This window comes from Megalobrama amblycephala, linkage group LG17 (genome assembly GCF_018812025.1).
Source record: "Megalobrama amblycephala isolate DHTTF-2021 linkage group LG17, ASM1881202v1, whole genome shotgun sequence".
NCBI lineage: Eukaryota > Metazoa > Chordata > Actinopteri > Cypriniformes > Xenocyprididae > Megalobrama > Megalobrama amblycephala.
Genome location: NC_063060.1, coordinates 6,778,402 through 6,800,468, shown reverse-complemented (window position 1 = coordinate 6,800,468; position 22,067 = coordinate 6,778,402). Strand labels below are relative to the sequence as shown.

The 22,067-nt window shown below is 39.7% G+C and overlaps 1 protein-coding gene across 4 annotated transcripts in view; it reads right to left on the bottom strand.

Moving 5' to 3' along the window:
* LOC125250937 (CD48 antigen-like) overlaps positions 1-22,067 on the bottom strand; it is a 97,850-nt gene that overhangs the window by 26,923 nt on the left and 48,860 nt on the right. The window contains exons 5-8 of one of the 4 annotated variants that reach the window (XR_007180899.1): positions 12,639-12,700; positions 11,456-11,574; positions 10,912-10,996; positions 8,093-8,307 (exon numbers count right to left, since the gene is read on the bottom strand). The exons of 2 other annotated variants lie outside the window; for them this stretch is intronic. The gene's annotated coding sequence lies outside the window, so the exon portion shown is untranslated. Of the gene's footprint in view, positions 1-8,092; positions 8,308-9,966; positions 10,997-11,455; positions 11,575-12,638; positions 12,701-22,067 lie in introns of those variants that run through there. One more of the 4 variants, XR_007180898.1, reaches the window with a different exon arrangement.

Here is a 22,067-nt window from a genome sequence, read left to right as displayed (position 1 = left end):
TGATGTGGAGGGTGAGCTCTGTCTGGAGGAGACTGAATAGCTGCGCTCCTGTTAGAGCAGCACATAATTCAAGTCGTGGAATTGATAGCCTTTTTTGGGAGCAACGCGGGACCTCGCCATGAGGAAGGAAACATTCACTTGCTGCTGACCATCTTCCATGCACATGTAGGAAACTGCACCATAGGATTGCTCCGATGCATCACAGAAGATGTGAAGGTCATAGGTGGCTGAGGAGGAGTCCACTGACTGAGGTGTGAGGCAGCGAGGAAAGGTGATGGTGGAGAGGTTAGGAAGTTCCTTTTCCAATGAAAGCCAGGCTTCTAAAATATCATGGGGGAGATTTGGATCATCCCATTCTCGTGCCTTTCCCCATAAGTGCTGGACAATGATTTTGGCCCTTGTCGTGTAAGGGAGGATGTAGCCGAGGGGATCGTATTGGCTAGCCAGAACTCTGTAAATATGTTGCATAGTTGGAGTGTTAGATTCAAGGGCTCTGTGTCTGTATCTGAGGGTGTCTGTATGGCAGTTCCAGAGGAGGCCTAGAGTAGACTCTGAGGGATCAAGGGAAGGATGGTGTGACAGCCAGAGCTCGGTTTGTTCTGACCTGGCTTCAGGAGGAAGGTCACAGATGACTTGAGGATCATTACTGGCCCATTGTCTGATTTCAAAGCCACCACAGGAGAGGGTGGTGCGCAGACTGTGAAGGAGGTCTTTGGCTTCCTCTGGGCTGTGAAGACTTTGTAGACAGTTATCCACATAGAAGCAATTGTGTATGGAATGGTCAATACGCTTATCTGCCTGTGCATCTTTGATGATCCTTTGGAGGATGTAAATGGCACAGCAAGGGCTTGAGGTCGTGCCAAAGGGGAGAACTTGCCATTCATACACAGTTGGAGGAACTTTGCAGTCCAGGTCACGCCAGAGGAATCTAAGGAGAGGTTTATCCTGGGGTAACAGGCGCACCTGATGAAACATTGATTTGATGTCTCCACTGACTGCAGTCTTGTGCTGCCTAAAACGGAGCAGAACTCCAAGGAGGGAAGGCCCAAGGATTGGTCCAGAAAGCAACTGTGAGTTCAGGCACTGATTTTGATAGGAGAAGGAACAATCAAACAATGCGGTCTTTACCACTGTGATGCACAATGTGATGGGGTATGTACCAGGACTCAGCGACATCTTCTACTTCAGATGAAGACAACTTCTTGACATACCCAGCTTCAATTAGTTTCTGGATCTCTCTGGAATAGGTCTCTGCCTGTTGTGGGTTCCGAAAGAGTCGCTTTTCACAGCTGCGGAGACGGGACATAACTGCCTCCTTGGGGGCCTTCAGAGGGGGCCAGGGGTCTACACGGAGGAGAGGTGCTGCATAGCGTAGGATGCCATCAACAGGTGTTCGGATGGTTTGGGTCTCAAGCTGGTGCATTGCCTCGTGATCCTGTTTGGATCGAACCACAGCTTTCATGCTTCTTTGAGGTAATGCATCTAGCTGCCATAACTTCTGTACATTGTGGTGTATGTCATCAGGCGGGCATTTAAAGGAGATATAGTGAGAACAAGCAGAAGGAGAGCTAGCAAGATCTCTTGCAGGACCTTGCAGTGTCCAGCCGAGCAGAGTCTTGATTGCTACAGGGGCTCCAGGAGGGCCCAATTTCACTGGTTGTGTTGAGGTAATAAGGTGTGTTTGATCAGCCCCTAAGAGGAGTAGGGGTCTTACATTATTAAGCTGTTTGAGAGGAAGCTGACGGAGGTGAGAGTAGCGCCGCTGGAGGGATTTAACAGGGTGAGAATGTTCAGACAAGGACAGTTTGTCAGCAGTGAAAGCTTGACTGATGACATAGGATTTATTAGGATGTGCTTTAGGAATAAGGCTGAAGGACACAGTAGCTCCATTAAGAGTCTGAACATCTTGTCTCACAGTTCTCAGCTTTAGGCTCTCAGATTTTCCTTCTAGCTGAAGTGTTTGAGCAGCAAGGCGCAGAAGGATTGTTCTTTCAGACCCATCATCCAGTATGGCATAAGTGTCTAATGATCTGTCTCCATTGCGCAAGGCCACTTCAACTACTTTCAGTAGTACTTTATTGCAATCACTAGGGTGGTTGAGATATAGATTCTGCACTTGCCTCTGGTTGATGTTGCAAAGGATGTGTAGGTGTTTCCCGTTGCACTGGCTGCAGCGTCCCTTCAGGTCACATTGGTTTGCAAAGTGATCTTGTGCACGTCGCCAACAACGTCTCTGTTCCTTGATCCAGTTAATTCTCTGGTCTTTGGGGAGTTGGAGAAAATCCCCACATTTACTGACATGATGTTCAGTAGAGTTACAGTAGGCGCACACTGGACAGCGTTCAGATGAGGCAGGGGGGAGAAGATGACTAATCTTAAGTGGGGCAACTTGGGCTTTAATGGAGGTCACAAGAGAGGAGGTTTTGGCACCATGGAGTATGGATGTACCTCTTAATGGTTGAGAAGTTGACGACTTCTGACGGAAAGGCTGACTGATAGGCTGAGGTGTTCTTTCTCTCCTAGGCTGACAGCGAGCTTCTTGTTGTAGCCAGTTGGAAAAATCCAGGAGGTTATAGGAAAGGGGACCTGGTCTACTCAAACTCAAACATCTCTTAAACTGGCAGAACTGCTCATGGGGAAGCTTCTCTAAAAGCCGCTCAACATGTGAACCACAGGTAAGCTCAGAGAGGCCTTTAGGGCCCATGGACTGAAGGAGGCCCACGGACTGAAGGAGGCCCACTAATGCCTGAAGTCTGAGGGCAAATTGGTCTAAGCCTCTACCATCACCTGTTCGAATAACAGGCATCTCCATTATAGCTCGGAGCTCCTTCAAAGCAAGCTGTCTAGATTGACCATAACGCTCATCTAGGGCCCGTATAGCTTGAGTGTAAGGATCTGGGGCATAAACATAAGCCAGTGCAAGTCTCCTTGCCTGATCTACCTTTAGATGATCCAACAGGATGTGGTATTTGTATTGTTCTGATTCTCTTGGATCTAACAAGTTGGATAGGGCCATCTTTAGCATCAGGTACTGGCTTTCATCTTCCCTCGTGAGATCAGGGAAAGAAGGACCTTCTACCCTCCTATAGTTTGACTGCTGGGGGCCAACAGGAGGAACTAGCTGGCTTAGAGGGGCAACAGATATCAGGTGGTGGGGCTGCACATTGTATGCCGGCTGAGGAGGATAAGACATAACACCAGGTAAGGGTTGACTTGGCAGGGTATAGGCTGGGTACATGGAGTTATACGAGGCTGGTGCTTGAGATGTGGCAGGAAACTGGCCACAGCCAGGAGGATGCATGAGTTGCATGGACTCTGGTACAGGTTGAGTAAGAGGGGCACGGCTTACAGGAGGAGGAGAAGGAGGCTGCTGCTGAGGTGGAAAAGTAAGGAGCCTATGGTCTGTAGTTTGACGGGCTTGTGATGATACAACTGGTTGAAGATTAAGGCTTTCAGGGCGAGGAGATGCTGAGCGAGATTGTGAGGAGTGGGTGCTACTCCTACTCCCATGCATGCACTGCTGGATTAATCTGCCTTGATTTCTTATTTCTTCTATCAATTGCTGTAGGAGTACAGACTGGGTATCAGTGGTAGGAGCTATTGGAAGGGCACGTGGGTGTTCAGCCTCAGAGGTTGGCACTCTCTCAGATGGAATGGTTGAGTGGGGATGTGAAATATCCTCCTGAGGGTCTCCCTCCGTGGGTAGTTCCGGCTCTTCTAGCTCTTCCTCAGACTCACCCTCTCTCCGGGGTTGATAATGAGGACCAGTGCCAGACATATGTGCAGGATAAGGAGGTTGTTGTTCTGGCATTTCTGCTGTAGATAGGGACTGCGGATGATATTGCAGGATAAAATCATCATAACGTGCAGGGAGCTGGGCTTGGCGGCGTGGGCGCTCATGCGGAGACAATGAGAGCAGGGAGTGACTAGACATATCCACTGATCATCAATGAGCTCCGGCTCAAAGGACCATGAAAAGGAGTAAGGAGGAGGAATGTTCAGGTAGCTAGCTTGAAGCCAGTGGGGCTGTTAAGAACAGGTCCAGTCTAGTCACTCAGGTTCACAGGTATTTATTGCACAGCCAAGAGTATTGTATCTATAGGTGCATGTGTCTGCATACAAGCATGAGCATGTGAGCGTGTGGTTTCTACAAATTGAAACAGAAATACAGAGTTTTTAGGTTTAAATAATAAACAAATCAGTTACAAAGCAAGTACAAATCTTCCACAGTCATATAAACAAGAAATGAGGCTACCTACTCACAATAAGTTAACTAAGCACATGCCTAAGCAGGAAAACAAACTTAAAATGCATACTTAGGGCAAACTTATGTCAAATCAAAACTCTAAGTATCAAAAAAGCACTTACATTGTCAGTCACACACACGCAGGAAATCAAAAGGAGTAAAAGTCAGTCCCCTGCACAGAACAGCCACATACAACAGAAATGGGAAGCTGTGGGCACAGGTGCAGCTAATAAAGCCTGAGGGGAGTCCTAATTGACTTGATTGGGTGGAGCTTAGGGCTAATAGGGAAATTAGTATGCTAGAGGGGTGTGGCACTTATTTTGAGGCTGCAACAAAACTCCTTAACAGCAGGTTTAACATTTTTTTCGAGATGAATATATAACCTTGTACAAAAATACCATATAAAAAGGTACTGCAGGGTTTAAAAATGTTTTGCGAGACATAAGGGCATTAATTTAGTAGATAAAGTGACGGTCTCTGTAAAAACCGTTTTTTTTCAGCGTCGCGTCATTTTACGTCACTACAGGGAGATGTTCGCAGAGCTCTGTGTTGATTCAGTACAGAATATTGGTATTTAGCAACAGCGGCCGTGAATCAGTGTGTTTTCGGTAGTTTTTGTATTCTATTTATCATCGTAATGGTAAATTATTGTGTTTGTGGAGGTTGCACAAACTTCAGCCTGTCAGGACATCGAGTACAGAGGTTTACTAACAAGAAAAACTACGCTGCTATCTTCTGTGCCGGGGTTTGTTTTGTGCAGGTGAAGAGACGGGACTTCACTTGTGCATCTGCGTCGAAAAACGCGTTCATTTTAGACTGGAGGATTATCATCCTGGCGATATGATGGAGTTCAACATTGTAATACTTCTGTAAATGATTATATTATATGAATAAACTTACACACGCTATGCTTCTTCACCGTTTTTACTTGAATCAATTTCAACACTGATGAATACAAATTATGTACACATGCATACAGTCTCACACTCACACAAAACAGTTTTGAAAAATGTGCTGGTAATGTAAATACTCCAATTTCATGCATGCCATGTATAAACTTATATATACATTCAAGTTCACACAACTACATAATCACGGCGTCATATAGCCTACATCCTCACACAATCAGTGAATGGGCACGGAATAAACTCATAACACAGAATTAATGAATAAAGGATAACATGAAACACATACAGTAACACTATATGTTTGGCCACCGGCGGGAGACATGATCACGGATCCGTCAGAGATGCAGCTCGATGAAGACTTACGGTGCACATTTTAAGTTTTGTGTTTGATTATTACATTTGCTAACTACCAAATCAGTCGTGATGAGAAACGGCTATATCACGTAACGTTAGTGTGGACGGATATTAACGCGTGTGACATACGCTTGATCAAAGTTTATTCGTTTCTGTTATTAGTAATCAGTTAGGCCTACTCCTAGATGACCAATAGCTTTGCTATTGCCTGATTCATGATAATAATCTGTACAATATTGTGATCTGAGCACATGTCGTTACCTAACGTTATATCTATAAGCTAACACCGGTCTCTGTCCTGTTCTCCACCAGTGTTGCCAAGTCCGCTTATTATAAGCGACTTTGGGCTTGTTTTTCTGTAAAGTCGCTTAGAAATATTGGTAGTCGCGGGTCGCGTTTTTTTGGGCTTGTTTCTAAAGTGTAGTTGCTTATTGTCCGATTTGGCATTTTTCAGATGCGGAAGTAAAATTTTCTCACAAAAAAAGACTCCAGAAGCCTATGTAGCGTATTTATGCGCGTTTTTTCAAGAAAATCTATTTCATACATTATTTTTCTATACATTGAATCACTAAAGCTCTAACCTGCAATATGCCCTTTAAGCTGCCTCAAAACAAGACCACTAGAGATGGTGGAATATGATTAAAAAAAATCTTAATTAAAAAAAAAAAAAAAAAAAAAAATGGAAGGAAGGAAGTGTTACAATCACAGAAGGACAGAGACACGACACTGGATATATAAAAGTAAGGTGTTTATTTTCACAACCAGATGTAACAACAGCAAGCAGGTCAGTATATAGCAATACTTGAATAGAGATGAATGGAGTGATAATACTGTCCTTTGTTGTTGCAGATAGAGGAATGACGATCTGAGGTAGTATTCCACACAACTCAAAGCTGAGGGACTTCACGCACATCTAACGAGGTAAAACATAGAAGACAGAAGACAAACGGAGTAACAGGTAGGTTTCCCAACGAGGTCCTTGAGGAGAGCATACAGGTAAGATGCTAATGAGACCGGACAATGAGTGAGACTGAGAGTAAGTCCTTTATACTACTGGCAATGATTGTGATGATGACGTGCAGGTGTGCGTGATCAGTATTCCGGTGACAGGGAGTGTTGTGATTGGTTGATGGTGGAGCCTGGCGTGTCTGTGACAGGAGGAAGTAAATCTTGAACTGAACTGAGGTTCTTCCTAGTCTGAGGTATTCATGGTGGCTTCTTTCCACATGCCTGAACCAAAACTATGCCACCTTCAAAAGTGAAGATAAGACAGGAAAAAGCCAAGAGCCAAGACTTTACAGAAGAGTTAGCAAGAAATACATAGGCTTCACTCTCTTCAGCCAGTCAAACTCTGGGCCATCCTCAGCATCTCATCCTGGGCAATCTGTACCCAGGACAAACCAACCTTGAATTCAACAGGTTTCCTGGTTTTATGGTGATCTCCATTAGGCCATCATTGGCTACAGCTGTGGGTGGTTCCACGTTTGGCGGGTGAGCAGGTGGAAGTACTCATGATTGATGTTTTTTCCTAGCTGAGACCTACTCCTGTGGAGGCTCTTCATATCAGTACTGGGGTGCCACAGGTTTATGAACAAAATGTAACACTTTGTGTTGCATATGAGCATGGAAGAACCGATACTATTTCTCATTTTGCTGGACATTATTAAACATATGTAATGGGCACATACTGGTGTTTGTGATTACTTATGTTTATTCAAACTAAAAACACCACAATCCAAAGTGTGTAATCTGCTTGAATTTGAAAATTCCATTCAGGCAAATTCTCTGCCCCTCCCTATTTGTGACGCCATAAGCAAGACTCAGAGGTATATTTCATACCAAGCCAAGTATAAATATCAGAGCACTGGCTAACAGTAGCCTCAGCTTGTTGCTCTCACGCAGAGCTGCTGGTAGCATTAGCAAGCCTGACAACAGGGCAAGCTATGTACTGACTCTCCCCCAGAGCAAAGAATATACACTAACAAGAAGCGACACCTAATAGAACGTTCCATTGCAACACCGGCGCCCAGCAGCAGCCCTGCGTTTCCGCCATTTTGTGGTGAAAGCAAGTTGACAGTCCACTAGTTTCTATGGCAATATCAGCTGCTTTGTTAAAACAAAATGTACATTAAAGCTGAAATCCAACCTGAATGATGACAACACAGAATAAAATTATATTACTAGTGATCATCAAATACTTTTAACAGTTTATTTTACACACTTTGTGTTTAAGACTTCCACTTTTTTCACAGAACCTTTGTTCTCTAGAAACCCAGTCAGTTTGGGTTAAAATTCTTTAAAAGTCTTATAAACACTGAATTATTACCAACATATGAAATTAAATTAAGGACATGCATCAGAAAAACTGGGAATGTTGGACAATAAATATATGAATATAACAGCATGATTTTGCAGTGTTGTCTAATGTCCATTGAAGCAAAAGTGTCCAAAAGTGTGAATTATGCAATAACGGACACAGCAATGCATCATTTATTTTAAGATCATTATGTTTGCAGCGTGATCCATTAAAACGTACAATATAGCCTATTTCAATTCAGACCTAGATATTATTTGTAATGAGTCATCACACAAAGTGGGATCCATAAGCAGGCCTTTATTTACAGAGTTTGTGGTCAAACAGGCAGGGGTCAAACAGAGGCAAACCGGTATAGCAGGGAACAGGCAGAATCGTAGTCGTAATACAGGCAGTAGATCAGGGCAGACAGATATCAATCACAAGTCCAATAAACAATAAACGGTCCAAGGGCAGGCAGCAGAGAATCGTAAACGGGGAATAAACTGGAACAAATAAACAACAACAGGCAGACAATCAGAATAGTAAATGCTCAGAAATGCACACCGTAACAATACAAGACCTCACAATGAAGGTGAGGTTGAGAGTGGCTTAAATAGTCCAGATAATGCATGGCAGCTGGATGTGACGATTAGCGCCATGGTACGGGGCTTGTGGGAAATGTAGTGTGTGTGAGTGAATGTGTGAGTGTCAGTATTCTGGTGATGGAGAACCTCTGATGGCCAGAGGAGGGAATCACGGAGTTCATCTCTGTGACATTATTACTATTACTCCACTAGGTCTAAAATATATTTTTTGCTGCAAACATGATGATCTTTAATTAATTGTTAATTTACTATTAATAAATGTGTAAAGTTGCATAAAATGGAAATGCTCAATAAAGTAGGCTAACTACGTTTGCCTGCCAAGTCCAGAATGATATATCTTCTACAAGATATATCAGTCTGGTCAGTCCGCCCTCCGTCGCGCCTCGAGTCAACTCCAAACCGTACCATGCAATCAGATTTGTTTATTTCAGCGACGCAAACAGCGTCACTCTAGTGCGGCGAAAGTCCCTTCAATATCAACAAAGATTGTGCACAGGAGACCCGAGAGTTTGTTCTATTCAGTCGTGAATTCAGTTTTAAATGACCAAAAACACATTAATTATTTACTTTTCGCTGTTGACTCTCTTGTCGCTTTGCTAACGTCATATCCGCCCTTCTCTGATTGGTTTACTCTGCTTCCTGTTTGCTCGGATTTGCTCCGCCCTAGAAATCGAATTGATTCAATGGCCGACCACACTCATCCGCTGGTACAGTGGTGAGGCTGGATTTTCCAAGCAATAACTACGTTACCTCAGATGGTTGAATGGTTGGATTCCACAACTGGTAAAATAAAACATATATTAGACAAAACAACATTTACTGTTGGAGCCATAAAATGTACTGGTGACATAATTAAAAAAACGGTTCTATTGCGCTTCTGATTTGGCAGTGAAATTTGCCAATTTTGGGTGCGTAAGATTCGATGGATTCTATGGTCCAGTTAGTATTTTCACCCCATAATGGAGGCCGCTCTACTGGAGCGCCATCTAGTGGCTGTTACCCAAAAAGTATCAAAGTGTCGGCTCTTGGGTTCTAAGCTCTTTGGCCAGAGACATAATACTCAGTCCTGAGTATCCTGAGTAGTTTGCTTGGCCAGTAGGATATTAATTTTGAAAATCTCTGTGACCTTCCTGATTATTTTTGACATATTTTGAAGTTTTATTAAATACATTATATTGTCCTGTATTTTCGACAGTACATAATTGGTTTGCACAATGATCCAAAGCTCCATCACAGAAGGGAGGAGACATGGTGAAGGCCTGGGAGGAGGGACCAGAGATGAGATCTCCTGTGATGGAGCCAGTTTTAGTGAAGTGCTCACGTAAACAGCGTCGGCCAATACTGAGCCAGTGTTCAGAGGTAAACACGGAAGTGCTGCATTGCATTCACTGCGCCAACTGCATAGAGGAATCGTTGAATAAAGTCATTATTTTTGTTTTGATTTTGCGTGTAAAAAGTATTCTCATTGCTTCATAACATTCAGGTGGAACCACTGTAGTCACGTTGACTATTTTAACGATGTCTTTACTACTTCTCTGAACCTTGAATGTGGCAATTTTGTTGCTTTCTATGGGAGATAAAAAACCTCTCGGATTTCATCATTTAAAATATCTTAATTTGTGTTCCAGAGATGAACAATGGTCTTTCGGGTTTGGAAAGACATGAGGGTGAGTAATTAATGACAGAATTTTCATTTTTGGGTGAACTAACCCTTTAAAATAACCTTTTTCTATTTTTATATATTTTACAATGGAATGTAAAATTTCTGTAAATTGTGTGCAGTTAAATAGTTATTTATAATGCATACAATCATGTATACAGTATGTGTTTAACACTGCTTTTGGCAAGTGTAACACTGGCCACAAATCATACGTCTAGAGGACTTTGAGACTATATTGATGTTTTCATTCAGACGGGACAAAGTCTATTTTAAATATATGTTTAGATTAAAATAAATTACAAATGATTACTTCTCATGTTTCCTCAAACTTTCTGTGCAAGACAAGTACACTTGTACAACAGCGTCTGCTAAATAAATAACTACTGCACTTCTATAACAGTGAAGTCTCATTGGCTGGGAGATCTGCCATGTGTCAAATAACAATATGCAAAAGTGCCATCTCACACCCAGAAAAGTGCCACATTACAGTACTCTGCAATATAACTGAACCGGATTGCTGAAGGGGCCAGATCCTCAAAAAGTACTGTAGTGTCGAGGAGAAAAAGGTAGGTTATGTTGACTACAGTGTTTATGTAAAATAATGTACATTTCTGCTTACTTTCAGACAGTAATTTTAAAATAATTAGATTACACTCCACATACCATGTTTGCTGTTGAAGGCAAGTTGATGATTGTCTGCTCAATATTTTATACAAAAAGGGGACAGAGATGTGACTTGTGTCTGCCTCTGCTTTACAAATGAACAAATGCATGTACACATTTCATATTTCAGTGTCTGAGCAAATAAATATGCAAGCAGTCTCCTGAACCAGTAACCTTACCTTAACCCCTTTCCACTTGTTTCCTCCTCAATTTGAATAATATTTAGTGATTTAATATCCAAAACGTTAATTGCAAGTAGAAAATCTGTAAATATAATAAAAATCTGTAAATATAATAAAATTTTACAGTATTAAAGTTTTCTCTCTCTGTCTCTCATGGCTTTACACATCAGAAACAACAGAAAATGCCATTCTGGAATAAGCATAAAAAGGCCAGAAGGGAGGCTGAGAGAAAGGAAAGGAGAGCAGAAGAGGAAAAGAGGCAAGCTGAAGCACGGTGTCATGCAATGCAAGTTGAAGCACAACAACGCGCAATGCAGGCTGAAGCACGCCAACAAGCAATGCAACAGGAACTGTCTAGATTACGAGAACAACAACGGATAGCAGAGGAAAAACAAAGATTGGAAAGACTGAGACAAGAAGAAAAGAAGAAAATGGACATGGAGAACAGAGCTAGAGAACAAGAAGAAAAGAAAAGAATTCACCAAGAACAGCAAAATACCAAACAAAAACACTGACAACCAATAGTTCAAATGTATCATACTTTTCATGTGTATGTGTACTTTTTGTTGGGAGACATTTGTTTTTTATTTCCTTTAGTAATAATCTTTATCAGCAAACTTGTGGTATATCTTCAGTTTTGATTTTCTTGATGAAAGAGATCTAAATGACAAAAAACAATAAATCATTTTAATTTCTTTCATATAATTTAATTTCTTTCTTAAATTAGCATTTAATTAAAAAAGTTAAAACATGGTGATCAATGAGTCAACACAATCTTTAAAGTGCCTATATGTCAAGCAATTGATATTAATTATTAAATTATTAAAACAATTAATAAAACAATTATTTTCTTTTTCTTTTTTTTTTTTACTTACTAATTAGCCAGACAAAACATCTTTATAAGGCTGCCAAATAATTATCTTATAACCCAAAGCCCACACAAATCATGTAAAGAACTATAAGTAAAGTAATTAGTTAGAAAAAAGTTCATTGTCCAGCCTTAGTTGAAAATTGCGGTCTTTGGCCTCGCTAAAAAAAAAAAAAAAAGTATAATTCATAAGTAAAATAGTTCATTCACATTATCTACATCATTTCCTACCCCTTATTCAGAAGACCTATTGCATTTGGTACAAATGTTTGTTTATATATCAATTTAGTTTGCCTTTGATGTCTTATAACGATGACCAGATGGTAATAATTCAAAGGCATGATTGAGAGGGTGAGTCTACTTATATCTCTACTTCCATATCATAATATTAATCAACTGATACAGTCTTTCCATAAAAGTGCAACCAGTGCCATATCTTCTGCATATCTAAACAGAGAATAAATGCAGTGACAACACACATCCTTGAGGTGCCCCCATATTTAAAATCACATCTGATTTGACCCCCAGGGCAGACTCGTTGAGGTCTATCTGTTAGAAAAACCTCTAAATAATGCACCTCTACCAAATCTGCACTCTAGAAAGTGTCCTTGACACATGTGCTAACACCAAAATCATAAAAGAGAATCACATATTGTATTCATTTTATTGAATAATAAACCATTGTTTTATTATGCACTTGTTTTTATGCTTGTTTTTATGTTTTTTATGCATGTTTTTTTCTCAGTTTCCTGCTTCACTTATTTGCCACTACATACAAAAACTGCACTTAAACAAATGCTTAACTGGTATTCTGAAAGGATTTAAATATTTTAAAGAACATTTTGTGAAGTATTACCATTCTGCCCTTGAGCGATATTTACAGTTTCCCCTGCAAGTCACACTGGATGACAGGATCAGCTAAATGAACACAAAAGAAAATGAAAATGAAAACTATGTTTCAGGTTAAATAAATAATTTTTCTCTTTATATATTATACATAGAGAGAGAGAGAGAGAGAGACATTTCTGCACAACAAAACCAACATACTGACAAAGATTTATAAATACTAAGAGATACCTTTTCTGAGGCTATAATAAAGTAAAATTAGAGATGTTATGTGTTGTTTTACTATTTAATTAGTCACATGCTTTTTGTCGTTGAGCATCTGTTCCAAAGTTATAGTTCATTTTTCCAAGTTATATAGTTATATATCCAAGTTATATATCCCATTTATAACAACACTTTTTATTATAACTTTCTTGTATACAGACAGAGACTGATCAAAGTCTGAGGGACCTGAACTATGAAATTATATTGTAACTATTATGATGGCCTGTGAATCTAATTTTCCTGAAAACATCAAACACTTTTTATTATAACTTTCTTGTATACAGACAGAAACTGATCAAAGTCTGAGGGACCTGAACTATAAAATTACATTGTAACAATTATGATGGCCTGTGAATCTAAATTTCCTTATAACATCAAACACTTTTTATTATAACTTTCTTGTATACAGACAGAAACTGATCAAAGTCTAAATGACCTGGACTATAAAATGCTATTGTAAGTATTATATTGTGTCGCAAAAAAAAAAAAAAAAAAAAAACTCATTTAGAGTTTCAAATTTAAATTTAGATTTCCAAACAATAATATGCAAATAATATAAGAGTTTGTGTGTGCTTTGTATGAATAGGAGGTCCACACTGATATCTGATCTCACCATCATTGAGTCTGTCTGGAATTACATGAAGAGACAGAAGCAACTAAAACAGCTTAAATCCATAGAAGAAGTGTGGTACCTTCTCCAAGATGTTTGGGGCAAAACAAGGGTGGTCACATACAAATTGCATGTGTAAATTCAGACAGACTCGATGATGGTAGGATCAGATCTCCGTGTGGGTCATGCTGTCTGCTGTAGGTCTCCTTGTTCATACATGCAAACAATATTCAGTGGATTAATACAATACATTTGGAAATGTAAAATGTGATATTTCCTACTGGCATGCTAAAGCAAATGATATTTAAAAAAAATCGCATCTAACGCATCTAATGTGCCCAAGACTTTTGTACTGTATATTTATACATATATTATGTGTTAATTAAATTAAATTAAATTAAATTCTGCATTTAATGTCCGTCTGAGCACTGATATACATTTACATTTTCATTTAGACTGACACTGTTGCTGTTTTTATTGGCTTATATTTTTGAGACTTGTTGCCAGTCCATTTATCATGTTGCAAGGAGTGGCCTTATTCACTCTATAAAACGGCAGTGTTTTGTTGTTGATGAACAGTGTCTGATCTCAGAATAAAAGAAAATGGTATGTTGCTTGGTTTTTACATAAAATTTGCTAATTTTGGTTAGGTCTCCATGTGAGCCTCTTTAATAATATCTATTGAATTCACCATCTGCAGGTGTCTGAGTGGATCATTTGAGAAACTGCATTAAGGTAACTACATGCTCTGTTGTAACTTGACTGACTATGTTTGTTTAAAACTTGCATGAAGCCATTTTCAGTTCCTACCTGGGTAAGTTTGAGATTAGATTAATCAAACTCTGGTTTTTGGGGCTTAAGAAGGTGGATTGGTTTTTAGCGGTGTAACTTACACTATACGGCTAACTTGCAGCAGAGCAGGTTTTATTCTGGGTTAGAGATCACCAAAGCTGGACCAAATCAGCTGTGAGCAAAGTGAGCTATCTGATGCAATAAAGGCACTCCCCCTATATCTCTTGTTCCAAATTAAAGCAGTTTATAGTTAAAAAATTGTAATTGCTGCTTATTATATTATATTATTATATTTATATGAATTATAATTATGTACAATTCAGATAATATATTCACATAAATATATTAATTGACAATTGCTATTAAACATTTCATTTAAGTTATATAAATATATACAAGCTTTAATATGTAAAACAGATTAAGCTGACATGTATTCTTTTTGAGCTCTTTGTGAACCTAGTTGATACACATGCATTGATGTAGTCAGATATTTTAATTCAGCTGCCTTCTCAAACTCTCGCTGCTGCAGCAATGCTTATTCCTGCCTTGAAAAATGCATTTAAATTCATTATATTTTTCATACTGATCTCTTAATCTCTTAAATTAGAAAACCGTAAAATATATGTAGCAGGTCAAAGATTAAAATAAATTCCAATTTGCATACTATACATACTGATAGATTAATGTGCCCTGAATCAAAGCACAGTGGAAAAAGTTCCTTAAATATGCTTGATTGGCTTTCACAACTTCACTACCTCATCAAGACAAGGGATTCACAATTACATAAATGAACTCTTCACAAAACAAACAAAGGGTTTGTGCATTTTTACCAGCTGGCTCACTTTTGTATAATAGCCATGTTCAAAACAATCATTAAACGCAAAAATAAATTCAAAATGGTGGACAGAGAACAAAGTCATGGAAAATTAATATCTGTCAGGGGTGATGTGTAGTTAAAATTCAAAGATGAGAGAGATGTGTGTGACACAGCATGAATGATTAACTTTTAAACACTAGAAATGAAATATGTGTGTGAACATAACTTTAACACAAGAGAATGAACTGCAGAAAATGTGGGCTTATATACACGGAGGATGATAACCAAAGAAACAGAGAAATGGTGAGTAACTAATAAGAAATCAAGACAACTAAAGATGAACTCAAACACAGGCAAAACAGTGACAAAGAAAACTATGACTAGAAACTAAACAAGACAGTGAAATTAAATATGAAACATGGCCGATAGGACAAGGCTGAGGTACTGAATGGCTTTGGCAGAAGAGGAAGGAGGAGGAGGCTGGACGGGACCATCCGCAATGAAGACAACTTGGAGCTGGGCTTAACCAGTGGCAACTTGGAATTGGGTTTAAACAGCAGCAACTTGGAAGTGGGCTTGATCAGTGACGACTTGGAACTGGGCTTAACCAACAGCAACTTTCAGGAATTGGGCTTAATCAGTTATCATGCACCATGGAATGAAGACACACTGAAGACGTTTTTTTGGACTGGGCTTGATGACCACCTCCTGCACATTATGCCGATGGGGAACTCCAGCTGCACTCTATGCCACCACCTCTATTGATAGACTAGGCCACCCTGGAATTGACAGGCTTTTTTGACACGCTTCTGATGAATACTTCCCTGGTTCTTCCTTCCTTGCTGATCCTGTCCAGCCCTTGATCTCCTTTGTCCCTACTGACTCTGCCCAGTCTCCTGGCTCTTTTCTCACTGCTGGTCCCATCCAACTTCAAGTCTGCTTCGTCATCACTGGTCCCACCCAGTCTCCCACTCCCTTCCCCTTTGTCAGTGCCATCCAGTTCCTCGGCCCACATCCACTGGTTCCCTTCAGCCCCTCGGCTTCTCGTTCAGTGGCCCCATCCAGCTACTTGGATCCACCATGGGCTTCCCGGTCTCCAGCACCGCCTTTGAGGACACCTTGCCTTCATTTCAAACCTCCAAGCACTGGACTGCACCTCAGCTTCAAACTCCCTTGGCTCCACTGTGGTCTCCCCTGTTGGCTCCATGGCACCCCCTCATCCCTTTTCCAAAATTACTGAACATTTTGTTTGTACTTAATTTAATTTTGTATAATCAACTTGAATATGCAAAACTGAAGTTTATTTAATTTATTTTTTGCTGGGACTACCTGAATAATTTTTGTAGCTTTAACTTAAACAGGGCAGTGGATTTGGAATAAATGTTGTAATAAAGTGTTATGTGTTAATGAGTAATGAGTATGTGTTTTGTTGTGATGTGTTATATTTGACATATTTAAAAGAGTTTCTGCTATGTTGATGCTTTTGTGGTTACTACTGAGCTAAAGAGTAGAGGTTGTGGGTGACTACATGACTTAAGTTTATAGTGTGCATGCTTTGGGTGTACGCGCTCAGCAAAGGCGCGTGTCAGAACAGAACGCGAATTAAATGTTTAACAGGCAAGGCTTTAAATCATGTGCAAATAGTGAACTTTTGTGATTATGAATAAGTGCAGTGTCCCATGAGTGTAACTCTACTGCTGCGTTAACATGTGATGTAGGGCTGCACGATATTGGAAAAAAAAACTGACATTGCGATATTTTGTTTTTCTGCGGATATATGTTGCCATATGAAATAAATTTAACAGATTAGGCCTATTTGAATAGCTCTATTTGGAAAGAATAATTCTAGAATGATTGGGGAGATTAATTGAAATAAATGGGTGTTTTATATTTTTCAGGTAAGTATTTAGGTCCAGAAAATGAATAATCAATGGTAAAATAACTGCATAGTCTTCACTGTATAAACTGAACATAATTAATCTTTGTTAAAGCTGCAAAAGTGATTTTCTCTTTGTATTTTGTTGTTTGTTAAAATTCATGACACAGAAAGCCTGCTTTGACTTTAAAGGGGTGATGAAGTGAGAAATCAAATTTTCCTTGAGCTTTTGACACATAAGAGGTCATCATACTATAAGAATATCCTGTAAGTTTCAGAACTGAAAATTTCCTTGTTAGTCCAGTAAAAGCTTTTATTGACACGAGGCCCAGCAAACGACAGGTTTTTCAAAGTGGGGATCTATGACATCAAAGGGCAGCAAGCACCGCCTCCGCAGAAGATTCGCACTGATTCGCACATGACATGTAATAAATAACATAGTCCTACATGGTGCTAAACCGGATCAAGCTACCAAGCAATAAACATGCCGTTGAGGATTACAAAATATTGTGCAGTGCCCCAATTCAACAGTAATGCAACATGTAATAACTGTGTTAATTCTAATGCCTGATCTGATATATAATGATTCATGTAAAGTCAGATGTTCTTTGTCTGTGTGTCAGTAAATCAAATCAGTGACTAAATGTCAACTTGCGTTGTTTCTTTTAATAGGATGAAAATAATCTATTATTTAAACAGTGATTAAATTATATAAAGAAAGCGATCAAATAAAGCTCCCTTTGCAATCGTTGGAGCAGCGCGCGCTGAAGCTGTCAATCAAACAGAGCGAGTTTATCAGTGACTGACACACGCAAAACTACTGTTTTATTCAACTAATCTTTTAGTTATATCACATTTGCACTGTTAGTGAAGATGAAAGCATTCGTTAGTGTACAGAAATTGAGTTTCAATGATGAGATCACTGCTTTCATGCACTCAACAACATATCTGTGATCGACTACAATGTTCATCTCTGAAACCTTTCATGCCACAATCTAAATATAGTGCCATAGATCTAAATGTAATGCAACACTTTTTACAATTAGTTAACCTTGAGAGCTGTAATAGTAAAACTGTGCTAAAAGAGAGAGTAATTTCAAATGGAAAGATGTCAGCCAATCACAGCAGTGGCCGTTTACACTGAAGTCTCACAGCAGACACGCCCCTTAACAGAGCGTTCAAACCAGAGGGCTAAATTCAGGGTAGGAAAAATGCCTTTTTATTTCTAAATTATGACAATGTCTGATGTAAAAAGCATATTAACATTATAAGTGCACCCCAGGAAACATTATAAAACAATAAAACAATGCAGTTCATGACCTCTTTATAGCAGAACTAAGTAACTTTTTTTACCTTCATAAATAGTTTTCTAAGTCCTTATGGTTAATTGACTTGTGGTGTGTTTGAGGCGAGCACTAACCCCATCTTGCACATCTACGCCAGAATACAGCACTTGCAAGTTGAGCTGCATCGACACAATCTCGCCTCATGTTCACGTTCACGCGAGAGTGACAAAATGCTTTACGGTAATTCAGAAACAATGTATATATTATGACTTTATAAGACAATTTCGAAAATTACCCATCTCCATCGAGTGTACTGTATTTGCAAATTACCCACCTCCTCTTTCTTGTACTGTATTTGCAAAACTACTGTGCTGGTGAGCGTTGTAGTCGTTGTAGTCCAGAGCTGCGCTTGGAGTATTTACGACAGTGTGATTCACTGAAGAAAACTGTAGGGCTAGCTTCGCAAATCTTACTGAGTTCCGCTTTAAGACCGAATGCCATAAGCAACTGTGTTTACAAGGACATTTTGACATTATTCTGCGTGTGCATGTCCGTTCAGGCACAAATAGATTTGTGTGAATGCAATTCGGTGTTCACTTCATGTGCGTCTGTGCGGCTCCGAGTGACAGGACCAAAACACGTGCAACTTTGGTTAAACTTTGCAATTCCTGCGAAGTGAATATCGTGGATGAGCATATCGCGATATCGATGCTAAAACGATAAATCATTCAGCCCTATGCTAGTTGTACAGTATTATTGGGACAGAGTCACTAGAACCACAACTGATTGTGCACTGTAAAAATCAAGCTGTCATTTCATATGCTCTTGGGGGCCCCCTGGTGGCCACTGGGGCCCTAAGCAGACGCTTAGTTCGCTTATGCCTTGGGACAGCTCTGATTAGGGGTATAATATTTAAATAAGTAACATATAAATCATATAAAATAATTATAATAAATAATCGCTATAGCCAGACAATTTTGTCTTAAAAAATAATTTACGGTCTAGTGACCTTTAATTTGGAATACAGTATTTCACAATTGCTAAAACACTAAACCCCATTCTCTGAACCCAATGCTCAGTGGCCTAAACCCATTTGTCGAATCAGTCACCTTAAAACCTCAAAACCTTAAACAAGTTCAGGTAGTTAAGACACTGTTTGCAAATCTCATCCACTCTTTTTGCAAAACTCTAAACACATTCTTACTCACTAAAACACATTTTGCACTGTGTTGCAAAATGGTAAATACATGTGGCAAAAGTTAAACACAACTACAACACAGTTGTCATCCTTTAAACACAATGACTCAAAATTATTCACACTTATTTCTAATGATGTGATCAAATCAACTGTATAAAATATAGGTCAGTTCAGAGTGCACAGGTGACACAGGTGCTGAATGATGATACCAACAATAGATGGAAACAATCTGAAAAGTAGAGGAGGAAGAGTATGTGTAAGAGGAGGATGAGGAGAAAGAGCAAGGGGTGTGGAGACAAGGCTGTCAAGGCTGGATCCGGCATAGGTTTTTCCCTTTGCCTGGCAAGAGATGACATTGCCTGTGATGTGGAAAATGTCCTCAACAATATTCAATAATATTCAACAATATTATTGATCTGACAGTACTGACATTATAGGATGAGAACTGAACTAAGCTAGCCTAGATGATGACATCACTGTTTTCTGCAGAACTGCTTTATAGAGGAAAATAATTACAGTCATTTACATAATAATTGATGGTCTTTACAATGCAAGTGAGTCAACACTGAACTGAACAATGACACTATTTTCTTTTAGAGCTGTACAGCCAAAATGAAGCCTCTTTGCATTACTGATCATCATGTACCTGTTATCACTGTAAAGCTGCTTTGACTATACTATACTATACTAGACTAGACTATACTATACTAGTATCTGTGTAGTATAAATTGTAATTGAAATAAAGGTGACTTGACTTGATTTAGGCCGGACCCAACATGAAGACGTGATGCTGAAGCAGAATGAATCTCTCACTGACTCTGAACTTTTTGTGTGTGTGTGTGTGTGTGTGTGTGTGTACTGTATCATGCTTTTCATTTAGAGTTTTCTTTGACCTTTTAGTCATTTGCATTTAGACTTCTGTATGTTTGCAGTATGTAAGTTATGTTTTAGCAATTGTGAAATACTTTAAGAGAAATTGGGGGAGTGATTTTATTACATCAAGCATATGTCACTTTTTGGTCCAATTTCGGTTCTCTTACTCAGAACATAGCCATGCGTAAGTTACTACGGTGATGAACACCGCTAAAAGCAGAGCCACTTCCATGGTGCCTAAAATGCCACAAACTAAACTGAAACATACCTGGCTAGCCACCTAAACCGGCTTCATGATTTAGGCCCCAGGTGTGTTCAATTAGGGTTGTTGCTAAACTCTTTGGGAAACAGCCCTGTTTTGGGTTTTAATGAACATTTTAAATAAATTAGTTATTTGGTTGAAATCCCAACTAAACTTGAAAAAGTTTAAATGACTTTCAATAAGTCGTAAAATTTGACAACAAAACTTGGCAAGTTCGTCAAGTACTCAATATTCTAAGTACATACAATATACACTATATTGCCAAAACTATTGGGACACCCCTCCAAATCATTGAATTCAGGTGTTCCAATCACTTTCATGGCCACAGGTGTATAAAATCAAGCACCTAGGCATGCAGACTGCTTCTACAAACATTTGTGAAAGAATGGGTCGCTCTCAGGAGCTCAGTGAATTCAAGCGTGGTACCGTGATAGGTTGCCACCTCTGCAATAAGTCCATTTGTGAAATTTCCTCACTAATAATATTCCACGGTCAACTGTTAGTGGTATCATAACAAAATGGAAGCAACTGGGAACAACAGCAACTCAGCCACCAAGTGGTAGGCCACGTAAAATCACAGAGGTGGGTCAGTGCATGCTGAGGCACACAGTGCACAGAAGTCGCCAACTTCCTGCAGAGACAATAGCTACAGACGCCACCACTGGACTCTAGAGCAGTGGAGACGTGTTCTGTGGAGTGACGAATCACGCTTCTCTGTCTGGCAATCCGATGGACGAATCTGGGTTTGGCGGTTGCCAGGAGAACAGTACTTGCCTGACTGCATTGTGCCAAGTGTAAAGTTTGGTAAAGGGGGGATTATGGTGTGGGGTTGTTTTTCAGGGGCTGGGCTTGACCCCTTATTTCCAGTGAAAGGAACTCTTACTGCTTCAGCATACCAAGACATTTTGGACAATTTCATGCTCCCAACTTTGTGGGAACAGTTTGAGAACGGCCCCTTCCTGTTCCAACATGACTCCACACCAGTGCACAAAGCAAGGTTCATAAAAACATGGATGAGCGAGTTTGGTGTGGAGGAACTTGAGTCCTGACCTCAACCCCATAGAACACCTTTGGGATGAATTAGAGTGGAGACTGTGAGCCAGGCCTTCTCGCCAACATCAGTGCCTGACCTCACAAATGCGCTTCTAGAAGAATGGTCAAAAATTCCCATAAACACACTCCTAAAGCTTGTGGATAGCCTTCCCAGAAGAGTTGAGGCTGTTATAGCTGCAAAAGGTGGGCCAACTCCATATTAAACCCTACAGATTAAGAATGGGATGTCATTAAAGTTCATATGCACGTAAAGGCAGGTGTCCCAAAACTTTTGGCAATATAGTGTATATGTGTAGGTGTTTTAAATCCATTATGTTTTGTAAATGGATAAAACACTGCAATGACAGTCTTGCTACTGAAACACTGGTTTTATTTTACAGTCACATTTTTGTGTTTTATGATCTTTAC